The following is a 15,894-nucleotide window of genomic DNA, read 5'->3' on the forward strand; positions in this document are numbered from 1 at the left end:
GACTCTTAAGACAAACGTTCAACGAAGGTTATTGAGTGAGAAAATGGGAAATTGTTAAAAATAGGGGCCTAGTTGAGTGAAGATCGAAGGTTCGAATCTCTTATAGAACCGGCTATTTTTTTACACTAATTTTTGGTGCGTAATATATTTAATGTATTGTCGACATTTATAAGAAACAAAATATGAAAACTCTCCTCCTCTGTAACGGTGCGGTCTAAGACTCTGTGCTTTGGATTCCGACTGCAGCGGGACGGCATGGATTCGAGTCGTCCTGGGTTCTCGGCCTGTTATCTGTATAGGACCAGTGGCAACCCACCATCGTGAGGAAATTGGGGAGCTACGAGTGACTGGTGTAACCTGGTTTCAGATATCTTCTATAACGGCTGAGGGTTCGACGTGCTGACCAACATCACCTCGTTGCCAGTTGAAGATAACTCTAGGTAGGATTGTGGAAGGGAGACTGACAGTCGGGAGATAGCCCATGGCCCTTCGAGGTTTTAAAATATGAAAACTATTCCTTCCGTAAATCTAATTTCTCGTCATTGTCACGTGAGATTTCTTTTCAGTATGACTCCTGCAATACTAATTAGTTCCTAAGTAGGATAATGAGATGGACAGAGAGATATTAAATTATGAGTTCACTGTTTAAAAAATTTGCATTAACACATTTTTTATATTCACATACCTCTTTACAAATTCCTGAGCACGTCACTACAAATGAACCAATCTAGTGCACAATAGAGCCTTGGCTTATCGATATGGGGTATCCTACAATTACAGTCAAACCACAACCTCAATTCTCGAAGCTGTAGCTTCTCCATGTAAAACGATTGCGTCGTAAATATAGTAGATTTTGCTTAAATGTTTTGTGACATTCATACCACCTTTATTTCATTTGCTACAAAGGAGCGTTTGGGTGTGTTGTTTATAAAGAGGCGGGTGGGGGTTATATTTCTAATGCATATTGAACGAATTGGTCTTAACTCACTACTCACTACTCGTGCGGTAGTGGTTATCGCACTGGGTTGTCACTCTAATGGTCGTAGGTTCAAATCCGCACGGTGGCAAAAACTTTTCGTAAGCTTTATTCGTTTCCATTGTTACTATTTGAATTAGTCTTCTTTGAAACTAACAACGAAAGATTATACAATTAACTCTATCTCTTTCAAAATGGTAATATGAGGACAGGTTTCTTGGAAATTTTAGTGGTCTCAACGCAACTAAAATCCAAAATACTAGATCGACGTTATTTTCTACTGAATTCTAAATCCACGTTATACACAAATAGGCTAATGGGGCCTGGACCTACAGTTTAAAGTGAGATACGAACCACTATGTGTCTCCACTTGTTATCCTGCACTGAACGTAAAACAAACAGCTCTCCGCCCCCATTTTTAAAACAAATTTACATTAAATATGGTATTTATAAGATAATCATCATTGATTTGATTGTTTTTATTACTGAACGTCAAATAAAACATTTTCCACAATCACCTCTTCGTCCCATCTCTCCCAATATCTTTCTGTCCCTCTCTTTTCCCCCTTCCCCACCCCCCACACACATGTATCGAAATAAATATTTTCTTAGGTTTGTATGTGTATAAATATAACATTAAATACCCCCAAAAATACTATTTATTTTCTACTTTCCGTCACCCCTCTCCTACTCCCACAACCCCTCATTATTATTGGCGTTCGCCAGACCAAGTGGTAATGTATCGACGTCTTGTAATCGGTGTGTCCTTTTCCGAGTTCCAGTCAGGTCGCATAATGTTTCAGATTCCAATTTAAATGTATCCCGAGTCGTGATTAGCCTATGTGTGCAAAAAGTGATGTTAAAACGAACTCTTGACCTAAATAATACAAGTTGTGTATTTTCTTTCAGCTGTGGTTCCCTCTTTTTGCGAGAAATAACGAATTAACCTAATCATTAACTCAACAAATAAAATTGCATCTCTAAATTAATTAATGAAAACTGTTATTACACCCAAACCACTATTTTATCGTAAATGTAAATGAAATGTCATCTCACGTAGTGAAAACAATGTGAAAATTGTTCTAATGAGTGATATATGATTGTCAAACACATACATGAATACATTATATTAAGCTCTTGAACTATAATTGGGACAATTTAATACTAATTTGAAACGATTAAAAGTATTAAAACGACAAAGTAAACTTTTGCGCAATCTTTCTGCCGATTCGCATTATTGAAACAATATTTAACCAATGGGGACGTTATCTCATATTTGGAAATGCTGCATTGTGAGTCACGCCTCCTGCTCCTCAGAATCGAACTTCACTCTGATTGGAGGATCGTATATTTCACAACACTTCCTTGTTTCAGAGCTACCAACATAATTTCGTAAGACGTTGGACTTAGAAAAAATCCAAGCGACAGATTTTTTGAACATGACTGTACCACTTTTTACAAAAACTACATTCCATTGCCCCCTCATAACAAAGTTCCTTGCCGCAGCATTCAAGTATTTTATTCCAGCCTATTTCGGTTGCTTCGTCCTGAGACTGAGAGATCGACGTTCGAACCATATTCGTAACACTGACCTACTTATCGCTAGCTCGCTAATCCCTTAATCCTGTACAGCTGCAACGAAAGAGCCTGCTCACCCGATCAAACTTTACAGCTTTTTTTCACTTTCTTACGTACACTGCAAAAAAAAAGGTGTGTTTGGGGTGAGTTTCGCTCTTTGGAGGCTTCGAAGGTCAGAATACTCGGAATCCTCACCCTTTTGAGTGAGTTTCTCCTCCCTACCCTAGGGTGAGTGCAGATCTGTCGTGAAAACCTTCCCTATACACCTCTTTGGGTGAGTTTCGGCTGCACCGTGATGCCACATGTACAAACTTTCCCACTGAAAATCCACTCACAGGCCTTGTCATAGCGAAAGAATCTTGCCGGCATAACAACGTTTGTGGTCCTGGACCCCCTGCCAGGCTCTCCCAGCAATTTGTCTACCTGCTGAACCCTTTTCCCAACAAATTACCACCCTGTAGCAGTTCTCTAAATATTCAACAGAGGCGCTGTACTGCAAGTGGCGCTGGTTCGAGTGACCAACTCATGAAATACTTTCAAAATAGGTCGAAAACCCAAGGTCCGTCGACGTTGTTCCTGCGGGAGATACTAGCGGTCGACGGACCTTGGAATAAACCTATCAGTTTTGAGATCCCTGTGATGTTTTTATAATTAGAAAGTGTACGAAATAAATACCTGTATGTTACATGTAAATTTCAGAAATAATCTATTTGAATAGTCATTTCATATTTTCAAGTACCATTTCACTGCTTTACGTCAGTAATTAACAAAATTTGAGCCGAAAGAAAAATATGATTTTTCCTCTCACATTTCATATTGAGGTTTAGATTTGCTGCTACATTTCTTACTGCACTTAAACAAAGGAAATACATGTTTATAGCCTGAAAGAACGTGTGACATATGCAACCGTGCAAGTGCATACAAATTAAGGCATAAAAAGCTGTGTGTTTTTGTTTACAATATTTCTTCTTTTTTGTTGTTCGAACCTTCAGTAAGGTATGACTGTATCTTTGTAGTTATTTTATCATGAAAATATAATGTGCCTTCATTATCAATGTTATCTTGGAGAAGTACATTTTGTTATTTGGAGTCGGTATTTCTAGTGTTCATTCATAACGCTTATCTGTCGGGCTGCATTACACTTTTCCTATTCTTATTTCATTATTTTTTTCGGCTAGGTGGAAGCTCTTATGCAAAACACAGATTACAGATATAACACCAGGAGTACACATACTGAGTACTCAATGTAATTGGAATTATTTTTTAACGTTTAAATAATTTGTTTAACCTTACTACTTTACAGTAAGTTTAACGAGAGGCGTCAAGACAATTCTCTGTGCCGAGATGTAAAATAAACCTAATGTTTCAAATGTGACCCCACCACAATTAAAAATTTAATATTTCCGAAGTCACTGGGATTATCGTAAAGGATTATGACAATAAGAGAAGGGTTATGCCTTCTTGTTATGAGGCACATAGCCAGGGGGAGGGCTAAGGAGGTTGAAGCCACCCGAAATCCTACAAATATCTAATTTAAATAGTGCAGACATTTTACTTACTTAGCAGGATTAAACATTAGATCGAAAAAAGTTTAGTGTATAATAGAGGAACCAGTTTATATTTTATATTCTATCATTTTATCCAAAGAATAAATTGATCCACCAGCTCTCAAAAATTGTAGTTTTCTTTGTGACAAGCCATACAATATAAACTTTATGAGTAAAATTTGGGAAAAACTTTTAAAGCCTTTTTCTAACGGAATGTGTAACGGTTAATAACAAAATACAATACCTATGAATTTCAGTACACTAACTGTACAAAATGTAAGACAAATGGGCAATGTGTTTGATATACACAGTGGATCGAGTAGCAGTCTCTCTCCATTTACACAATAATAATAATAATAACAAATAATTTGGATTAAAATGAATTTATTTTCAATAACTTATAATACTTGTTATTGTAAAATGATAATTATAACCGTAGTAAACTGGTAATAATTATTGTTGTCATTATTCTTTCTACCAATCAAGTTTTATCAATGGCCTGTCCCCTTTCTGCAAATATTTCTGGCGACGCCTGTGCTGATAAGGGATGAGCCCCCCTCCCGAAATAAAATCCTGGCTACGGGCCTGTGTTATAGTCATGTTCCTAGAATTCCCATCCTTCCTGCATTTGAAATTCTTTTTTTAAAGTTCTCTGCCAAACAACTTATGTACGCCACCAATATCACATGTGACGAATACTTCAATTTGCAATTTGACGAATGGTTTAATTGTAACGATGAGGATAACACTGATGAGACAATGAAAAGGACATATTCAACCTTTACCCAAAATTTGAACCTAGAACCCTCTGCTTCGTAGTTTACTACACCAACGACTATCTTTTGCATTTATTCAAAAGGTATGCTAAGTGCGGTAACGCCAACAAAAATTAGTCTAGTAGGAAATGTTTCATCCCACTTTGCGTTTTATCCTTGCAAGGGACCGCAACTCCAGAAGACATGCAACTTTCATTATTTTTCCCCCACCCCCTACATCACAGTCAATGTACAACCTAAAATGCTTATCCATATCTTTGAAATCTTTAGAGCAGCACAAACAAAAATCATAAAAGCTTCTAAATTAGTCCGCTTTTCTAAGTATTCAAAAGAAATTTTGGTTAGGCTAATTAATTTCAATGAGCACATAATACCATAAACGCAGTTCCAATTTATTATTCTTGTTTCATTTCCAAATATACGCTACATTGAATGAGGCAAGTTGGTTCCCTTTCTGAGCCACTGTCTTGAAATAGATGTGGCAACAAATACATTTTGCAACGACGTGTTGAATACCACACGTGAATATAATCCAAAGTTCCGTTTCAGGACTTTCTCTCCTTTGTAACGAGCAACCCCTTGCTGTGCGCGTCACGCGTCAAAGCACCAAACCTGAAGTCTTCCCTGGAAATGACATTACAAGTCGAAGCAGTGTTTTATTTCGGGTACACGATTATATTCCGCTGATAAACGCTGTGATTAAAATTTCTAACTAGCTTTGAAAGCTTTTTCTTGAACAAATTGTAGAAAAGTTAATTGTCCTCGTCCGTGGCAGTGCGGTCTAAGGCGCTGTGCTTTGGGCTCCGACGGCATGGGTTCGAGTCCGCCTGGGTCCAGTCTCTGGGTTCTCGGCCTGTGCATAAGAGCGGTAGCAACCCACCATCGTGAGGAAATTCGGGAGCTACGAGTGAGTAGTGTAACCCGGTCACGGATATCTCCTATAACGGCTGGGGGTTCGACGTGCTGACCCCACGTCACCCCATTACTGGTTGAAGATCTCCACACCTCTAGGTAGGATTGTGGGATGGAGACTGGCAGCCGGGAGATAGGTCAAGGCGCTTCGAGGGCTGTAGAGTCACGGGTTATTATTATTATAGAAGTTAATAACAACATTTAATTACTATATGCATTTCAGTCAAGTTACTGTTGCGCTGGAAATTCATTTATCAAGTGGATCGAGAAGAAAATTCTCCCCAAGGAGGATATAATAATAATAATAGTAATGATAATAATTTTGGAATAAAGTTTTTTTATTTCAATTAGTTTATAACAATAATAATCATAAGCATGATAATTATTATTGTTATTAATATTACTGTTTAAATTTTATTGTTGGCCTGACCACCCCTATAAAGAATTCCTCTTCCTTGTAATCTACGCGCACGTCGCCTACTAAATCAAGAGAGTATTATTATTATTGGTTTGTATATATGTGTGGACCTGTTCATAAGCCAACTAATTGATCGTCAAGCATTCTGTAGAAAAATCCTTGAGTCTACTATTAAACGTGCTCTGTCACGGCTTACTTATTACAGACAGTTTGCATTACACTGACACGTAAGATTTCTCAAAATATGGTGAACTGAAGTGAATCAATGCAATTCAACATAGGATTACTTTTACAAAAATTAATAAAAGTGGAACATTAATTTAGGTTACAAGCTGAGAGGAGAGTCGGGAGAGTAGTGAATGAAGGAACCTGTCTGGCCTCTTTCCTTCTTCGCCAGACGTCGCGGTAAGCAGACTCGTTCTCGTTGCTCTTTCTTTCCCGAAGGAAAAGCCTCGGTTTCGTTTAGATTATCTCAATGATAAATATATAAGAAATGTTTAACGACATTTAGTAATAGGACTTAAAAACATAAGTTTTAGAAAATTTAACATCTTTAAATAAAAAGTAAATCAATTTGCATATTAAAGAAATTTTGATTATAACGAATTCTAAAAATAATTTACACTACGATTTACCAAACCCTTGAACAATACAAGGCTTTCGGACAGTATAAGTCTCGATTATACAGACGGCTGTCACTCTCGGTCTTGTCTTCATTTTAAATTGTTCTCGGTTTCAGCCAAAGTGGCACAAAAGTGAAGTAGAATAAATCAAATCAATCAATCAAAATAATCATAATAATAATAAATTTTATACCAACGGTTGATCTTCCTTTAAAAATTTCTGGCGACGCCCATGCTTTAATTATATTGTTCTAGTCAACAGTCGAAGACAATCGATATATGTAATACCTCGAATGACGTGTCTCCCTGCCAGTGAGAAAGAAAAAAACAGCATTATACCTGCTTACCACTATCTAAGATACAGTTTTATTAGTTGTGCAAGTCCCTGCATTCAACGACTAGTTAAAAAAAAAATGAAGTTACTTATTGTATTTTGGATGATACGTCCTTCATATCTTCACATTAACGCTTCTTATTAACTACCTGAGTAGTATCAAAAATACTTACCGTCGTTTTTCATCGATTTTCTGTCATTTTTAATTATGATTAATGTCTTTTTTATTCATTTTCGAGGGGTGACGCTATTGTTATTTAATCAAGCGACACGTGTCGGGGGTGGAGGAGGAGATGAGTCATCGATGACTCATGCACACGTGTGAGTTTGAAATTAATGGTTTTCCATTAGTGCACAAAAGATACTATTATGTATTCCGTTTTTGACCTAAGCTAACCTTTTGTTGTATATTATATATGCGTTTCTGCCGGATATGAGTCACAGATGATTTATACAGACGTTGGAGTTTGGAATTAATGGTTTCTCCATTAAGGTACAAAAGACACTATTGTGGAGTTCGTTTTTACTCTAACCTAACACTATTGTTGTATATTATATATGCGTTTCTGCCGGATATGAGTCAGGGGTGCTTTATGCACACGTGGGAACTTGGAATTAATGGTTTTTCCATTAAGGTACAAAAGACACTTTTGGCCTATTCTGGCCATTTTGGTGTCGGTGGTGAGGCATATTTGGTATAATTAAGGATCTGGATTTACCCGAATTCAACCGGTGTCGACGCGTTCGATCGGAGGTAGAAGATATTATAACACATGTTCGCTTTAAAGGCGAAGAAATTGAACGATGTATTCTATATGAAAACGAAGTATGCGAGCGGAATCCATGTTATTAATATTAACCTGTTATGGAAGAACCTGTTATGTGGTTGCATTCATCGGCACCCTCAAACCGCGCGCGTTCATGGATACGCGTGGCAGGAAGAAAGGGTCGCCATTGTTACGGCCCCCTTCGCTTGGTCTTCTTCCGAAGTTGAATGGAAGTCAAGTGTCGCCAAATTTTTACACACGAGTATTGATTTTCTTTGAGGTTCCAATTTTATTTGGTGGAAGTAATCTACGCGGTATTTCTGCCGCCTTTCGTAACATTGCAAAGACTATTTGACCAAAACCGTAAGGAATTTGGCTGAACTAAGAACATTCAGTTCCAGTATCTACAAGTTAAAGTGGATGGCATCCACTATTTGCCCTTATTTCGGGGTTGCGAACCACGGACCATTTGATTATTGCCTTATATACATCAGGATTCACGTAAAATTGACCAGATGTTTTTACTGTTAGGGACAATATTTCGCATTTTTTGTGTATTTTTACTCAGAAAACGCTATTTGAACGATTCAAGCAAGAGTTCGCATGGCAATTTAGACACACAAACTGTGTTTCTTCAACTTTAGCTGAAATTTAGGTTTATTTTTTACTCTAATATCACAATTTCTTCTATTCAGACAACATTTTTTATTAAATTTTGGACTCACAAAGACATTTTTCAACTTTTAACTTGTTATTTTAAAAGTTTATTTCCATTTTTTACTCTAATATCACAATTTCTTCTATTCAGACAACATTTTTTATTAAATTTTGGACTCACAAAGACATTTTTCAACTTTTAACTTGCTATTTTAAAAGTTTATTTCCATTTTTACTCTAATATCACAATTTCATCTATTCTGGCAGGAGTGTTTATTCCAGTTTAGACTTGCAAAGATAATTTTTTCAACTTCTTTTATTAATTTTTCTATTTATTGTCTTTTGTATCTTATATTTATTAATTCTTAACTTTGAGTTTTGTTCTTTATTTAAAGAATTTCTCTAATCACTAAGGAAGAAGTACTTTTAAGTAAAACTGTACCCACAAACTTTATTATTACTATTATTATTATTATTATTATTATTATTGTTGTTTTTTGTTTTGATGTAGTTGTTGAATCTTGTTGTTGTTGTTAGGGTTTATTGACTTCCACTACGGTATTTTTGGTTTGCTTCGTAGGAAAGTTTGTTTATTTTAGAGTTTCCTCGGTATTTTTTTACTGTTAGGGTAGGTAAATTTTCCTAAATATATGAGTAGGGTTCCATATATTCTTGTTCTTGCATGTTTTTCATATGATGTGATCACCACAACTCTCCAAGTGCTTTTACTGCATGTTTCCATTTTTATTGAGGCTTAGTGATTCCTAGAGCCACTTTATGCATGAGAGAAAGCTTGAAAATTTTGATCTCAGATAGCCGTCAACCTTATGTCAGAGTATTTTCGAGTATATTTTAGATTTAGATGTTCCCCATCTCTTTTTTTACCGTACGAGATGTAAAGATAAAATGTTCCGCATGTACGTAACAAGCATTAGTTTTATTTTGAAACGAAAAATGAACAAATCAAAAGTACATTTTGCTATAAACATAGAAACTATATTTCATGTTCCCCCGGAATGTGAATGTCGGAAGGATACGTATTTTGTAGACAAAATGCATTTTAAGCGCCGAATAGAGTCAACAGAGAAAATATTGGCACCTATACTGACTACATCGCATAGGTCAGCCATTTTGTGTTTGCTGTTCAAGCAAGAGAACATAAAATAAACGCTCACGTTGGAACAAAGCTCATTTTACAATGGATTTTCGCTTTGGTCACCCGTTTGCTATGATTGTGTGCGGCCCTTCTCAGAGCGGGAAGACTACATTTGTGGATAAGTTACTATTTTATAAAAATGAAATGTTTACTCGAGTACCGAAATCGATACTCTGGGCGTATGGTGCTGTTAGACCAAATCTTAAATTGTGTCAAGACACCAATATTCAGTTTGTTGAAGGAATACCCGATATTGCTAATATGGATATTGAATCTCCAGGATTAATTATTATTGACGATCTGATGAACGAGAGTGGAAAAGATTCTTCAGTAGCAGACATTTTTACCAAGTATTCTCACCACAAGAACATGAGTGTTATATTTATTGTACAAAATTTATTTCATAAAGGTGCAAAGATGCGGGATATAAGCTTGAACGCGCATTACATTGTGTATTTCAAGAACCCTCGAGATAAGCAACAAATACATTATTTGGCACGACAATTCAAACCTGACGAAAGTAGAAGTGTTTTGCAAGCATTCGAAGATGCAACAGAGAAACCTCATAGCTATTTAATGTTCGATATGACACAACAGAGTCCCGAAATATTAAGAATGAGGGCGCATATATTTCCAGACGAACAATTAACTATATATGCGGCAGGAAAGCACGCAAACAAGTCATTTCTGGTGCGTACTTCAGAATGACCTCACAACTGAACCAACACGCTCCAGCGCTCAAAGTTTTGTGCAAATCCAACCCTCAGCTGCGTAAACTATTGTTGCACCGTGCGTCCCCCGATCTAGTACGCGTTCTCGGTCAATGTGCTGCCAATACAATAAAAGGGAATGTTCCACTTTCAAAAGTACAAAAGTCTAAGCTCCAAAAATTTAAAGTCACTCTACGAAAGCTAGCTGCAAAGAGCACTTCGCTTAAAAAGAAGAAAAAGTTACTTATACAAAAAGGAGCTGGATTTCTACCTTTTCTTATTGGCCCTATTATCGCAGCCTTAGGAAGTGCCTTGTTTAACAAATGAGTGTAAAAAAAATGATACTGGTACCTGAAGAAGCAGGAGCCGCAATGCAAGCTTCTGCCGCTCGTTCACAAATGCACGAATCGCGGTTAGATTCTGATATTCATGCTATATTGGCAAGGCAAGATTATAGTGAACCCGAAAAATGGAAATTATACCAACAGGCTCTTCGAAGATACTTACAACATACGAGTCCCAGTCAGATATATTTACCCGTGATAGAAGAACAAGAAATACATGTAGATACAGAGCGAAAAGAACCTCCACAAACTGCCACACTCAAAGAAGAAATTATTGCTTCGGTGCCTAAAACACTCCAGAAAAAGACAGAATTGTTATTGAAAAGATTGCTTGCTTCTCGGAACATAAGCTGGGATTCTCAAGGAACAGTCACCATGCATGGGAAATTATATCAAAATTCCAATATAGTCGATTTGATTAACGAAGTTGTACGCCCACGTAAAAAAAGCAGGGAACCAATAGGAAAAGATCAGTTCGAACGCATTCTTCACTCTTTAAACATCCCTCGCGAATATATTGTTACACACACGCCTCCACCCCCTTTAAGAAAAAGGAAACCTGAATTGATTTGGGAAGACTTGTAATATGGATCTGAAAACTTTGTACTATACTCATAAACTTCCTACTTCTTTTTCTAATAGTGAAAAATTATCTAAGGCTTCAACACAATCTAGAACTCAAATTCAGAACTGGTTGTCAGAACAGGATGCGTATACCTTACATGTTCCTGCTCGTAAAATTTTCCCTCGTAAACGTTACGAAGCTACGGCTCCTCTTGAACTTGTTCAAATGGATTTAGCTGACATGCAAAATATCGCTCGATTTAACGACAGTTTTAGATACATTCTTTGTGCAATTGATGTGTTTTCAAGACAAGCGTACTGTCTCCCAGTAAAAAACAAATCAGGCGAGGTTATGGCAAAGGCTATCACAAAGATTATAAATATGTTGGAATATCCTCCCGTGTATTGTCAGACAGACAAAGGCAGAGAGTTTTACAACGCTCATGTGAAGAAAGTGTTTCACAAGTATAATGTGCAACATTACAGTGTTAATTCTGAAATGAAAGCAGCCGTGGTCGAAAGATTTATACGTACTATGAAATCAAAATTGTATAAGCATTTCACTGCAAATAATACCTACAAATATATTGATATTCTAGCTAAAATTGTTAAATCCTACAATCATTCTTACCATAGATCCATAAAAATGGCGCCTGCAGAAGTAAATTTTGATAATGCTTTGCAAGTGTGGTCTCGCTTGCGCGTTAAACCAAAAGAAAATATCAAATTTAAATTTAATATTGGTAATTATGTAAGAATAAGTAAAAACAAGCTCAAATTCGAAAAAGGTTATTTGCCTAATTGGACACAGGAAATTTTTGTCGTTGACAAACAAATAAGTACTGATCCCCCAACGTATAGAATCAAAGATTGGAACGGAGAAATTATAGAAGGGATATTTTACGAACCTGAATTACAGAAAATTAACTTGGATCCAAATAGACCTTTTATTATTGAAAAAATATTGAAACGAAAAGGAAATAAGGCGTTTGTACATTGGCGGGGGTATCCCAGAGCCATGAGATCATGGGTATTTATTTCTGATATTACTCAAGTTTAGGTTAGTTGACACTATGGCACGAGACGATTTCTATCTTACTTTACCCTCCAATGCAAGTTTAGACTTGTTTCCAGACAACACAATTGCTCACTTTCGTACAAAGTTGAGTGAGTCAATCGAATTGGATCAAAAGTGGGTCGTTGCTGTAGCTGAAGTACATATGACATGTAGTTTCTATAATATAGCTGGAGATAACAATATTATTATATATGAATATAAACCTAAAAACAGAGACGAAGTGTTTTACAGTGAAAGTGTGGTCCGAGAAGGATTTTATTCCAATATTTCTTTGTTGCTTTCGAATATTCCTCCTCCAAAACGAAAAGTGCTTGCTCAACATGTAACTTTAGGATACGATGCACATAAACACACAATTTACGTGCAAACAACTTTGGAACATGATGAAAGCATGAAAGTACTTTTGTCGCCTTCCTTGGTTCCAGTGTTTGGTTATTCGTTATCTGTTCCAGAGAAAAAGGAACTTATACATTCTGATATGGGATCAGGGATAGTACGAACCTGTTCCACGTATCCATGCAACATGGATTTTCATATTCCACACGAGATTCACATTTGCTCAAATATTGTGAAATCTCAACCAAATATCGGCCCCGTGATAAGATCATTCAGCACTGTAGACTATGAATATGGAGCAAAGAAAAGTTATATTTTCGAACCACGACAATACATAAAAGTTGAAAAACAATATATTGAAACAATTGAAATACTATTAAAATCAGAGCACGGCACCCCTCTCCCATTTCAGTTTGGAGCGTCGAGCGTAACATTACATTTTAAAAAAGCGGAACAATGATCGCTGAAGGCAGTGACAATGAATATTACGTCACTTTGGTTTCAAATGCGTCCAAGAAACTTTTCAGAAACAATACACCTTCTCATTTTAGTACCAAACTTGCATATCCAATCAACTTAAATTCTGGAGAATGGGTTGTAGGGCTCTCTGAAGTCCACTTTACTAATAGTCTTTACAATGTTATGAAAGGGGAAAATGAGATTGCATGGACAGTTCAAAACTCACAGCCAGGTCAGGCAAATAGGCAGAGTGGAAAAACGGTCGTGCCCCCTGGATATTATCCCACTGTAGACTCTGTGTTACAAGTTTTGAATGAAAATCACATAGGAGAAGGGCTTTTTCGTTTCAGGTGCAATTACTCCGCAAACTCTGTCGAAGGAAACTACGATTCTCAATTATCCACACTCAAATTTTCGCCCATCTTAGCATTACAGTTGGGCTTTGAACCAGATAGAAATATTGTGAAGCAATCACAAGCTTCGAAACAACCAAATTTAAGTATTGGCGTTCCACAACAAATTATGGTGTACAGCGACATAGTAAGTCACCAGATAGTAGGAGATACTAAAGCTCCACTTTTCAGAATGTTTACAATACCTTCTGTTCCGTATGGACGTTCACAAAGCATTATTTTCAATCCTGTTCATTATTTATCAGCATCAAAGCATTATTTCGACACCATTGAAATCCTTTTAAGGGACAATGCTGGTCGTAAACCTTCATTTGCATTTGGGGAGTTGACCGTTAAACTTCATTTTAAGAGAAAATGAAATACGACAGAGGCGAACTGTACCGCAATTACTATCTCGAGCAGGCCGGTTCGGGACTCCCATATTACTCAGGTCCACCCTTTTAAAGGGGACACGGGTTAGGATCTATCTTCAAGGGGTTGTTCCGTCTGGCTATTCCATTACTCAAACAAGGCGCTAAAACTTTAGGAAAACAAGCACTGACAACTGGGATGCAAGTAGTGGGGGATGTGCTGGAAAATAAGCCGGTAAAGCATTCGATTAGAACTCGGTTAGGCGAAGCTGGAGAAACATTGAGAGGCAAGGCAGAACAAAAAGTTTCTCAACTTCTCTCTGGTAGCGGAAAAAGAAAACGGAAGGGTGCAACTATAAAATTTGGCATCCCTCTAGTACCTTCTCAGTTCAAAAAGAGAAGGCGTAGGGTAAACAGAGATATTTTCGATAGCTAACCACCATGTCGTTCTTACATCCTGGCTCCTGTGATTGTACAAACTCGGAACTTGATTTGTTTACAATTCCACTCACTCAGACAAGTATAGAGAATTCAGCATTAGTTGAATATCGCCCACTTTCAACGCTAACTTCAGATTCTCCAGTCGAATTTTCAGTAGTTGGGGGCGGCGATGAATATTTGGACCCTTCGCATGTTTATTTGTATGTGAGATGTAAAATTACTAAACCGGATGGAGCAAATTTGGCTCCAGATAACTTGGTTTCCCCCGTGAACAATTTTCTACATTCACTCTTTTCTCAAGTTGACGTAATGTTGAACGACAAATTGATTTCATCCTCCTCTGGATCATATGCCTACCGTGCTTACATTGAAACTTTATTGAATTACTCGAACGAAGCTAAAAAATCTCACCTCACTGCCTCTCTCTGGTATCGCGATACTCCTGGAAAACTAGAAAATCTAACAGAAAACAAAGGAATTGAGAAACGCATGTCTTTTGCAACAGGTAGCCGTAGTTTCGAAATGTATGGTCGGCTTCATACAGATATTACCTCTCAGCCCCGCCTTCTAATGAACAAAGTGTCTATGCGAGTTAAATTGCACAGAACAATCGATGCGTTTGCTTTAATAACTAGTGGGAATTCAGAATATCGAGTTCAGTTACAAGATGTCTCCTTATTTGTTCGCCGTGTGACAATTAGCCCTCATGTAGGCTTAGCTCACAGTGAAGCCCTTGAAAAAGCAACAGCAAAGTACCCTATAACACGAGTAGAAGTAAAATCAATCACACTGCCTCAAAATATCACTTCCTACAATCTGGATAACATCTTTTTAGGTACAGTACCTAAACGTATCATAGTAGGATTCGTATCGAATAGCTCTTTCAATGGTAGATTTGACTCTAACCCTTTCAACTTTCAGCATTTCAATCTTAGTTCGCTTCAGTTTCAAATTGGTAATAAGTCTATCCCAAGTCAGCCTCTGGCACTCAATTTTAGTGACAAAAATATCGTTCAAGCATATTACTCATTATTCTCTGGTACTTCTCTTTATTTTTCTGATAGTGGGAACGGTATATCGCGTGAGGACTACGATAATGGATTTGCCCTGTATGCCTTTATTCTTTCACCAACCATGGAAATTGATTCCACCTGGGACTTAATTCGCGACAGTAGTGTGACATTAAAGGTCTCTTTTGCTTCGGCACTTCCCTCCTCAGTCACTTGTGTTATTTATGGAGAATTTGATTCTCTGGTACAAATTGACAAGAACCGCGCCATATATACTGATTATAGCAAATAAGCCTTCATTTGAGTGACTGTCGGCCTCAAAGTAGGATCACAATATGAGAGCCGTTATCGATTTTATAGGATTTCGGGATAATCATGGAAAATATATTCCGAAAGAAATAGCTGTTGTGGATCCAGATTCTAATTGTTTGCAATCATGGGTATT

This window comes from Lepisma saccharinum, chromosome 13, assembly GCF_977018435.1.
Source record: "Lepisma saccharinum chromosome 13, izLepSacc3.1, whole genome shotgun sequence".
NCBI lineage: Eukaryota > Metazoa > Arthropoda > Insecta > Zygentoma > Lepismatidae > Lepisma > Lepisma saccharinum.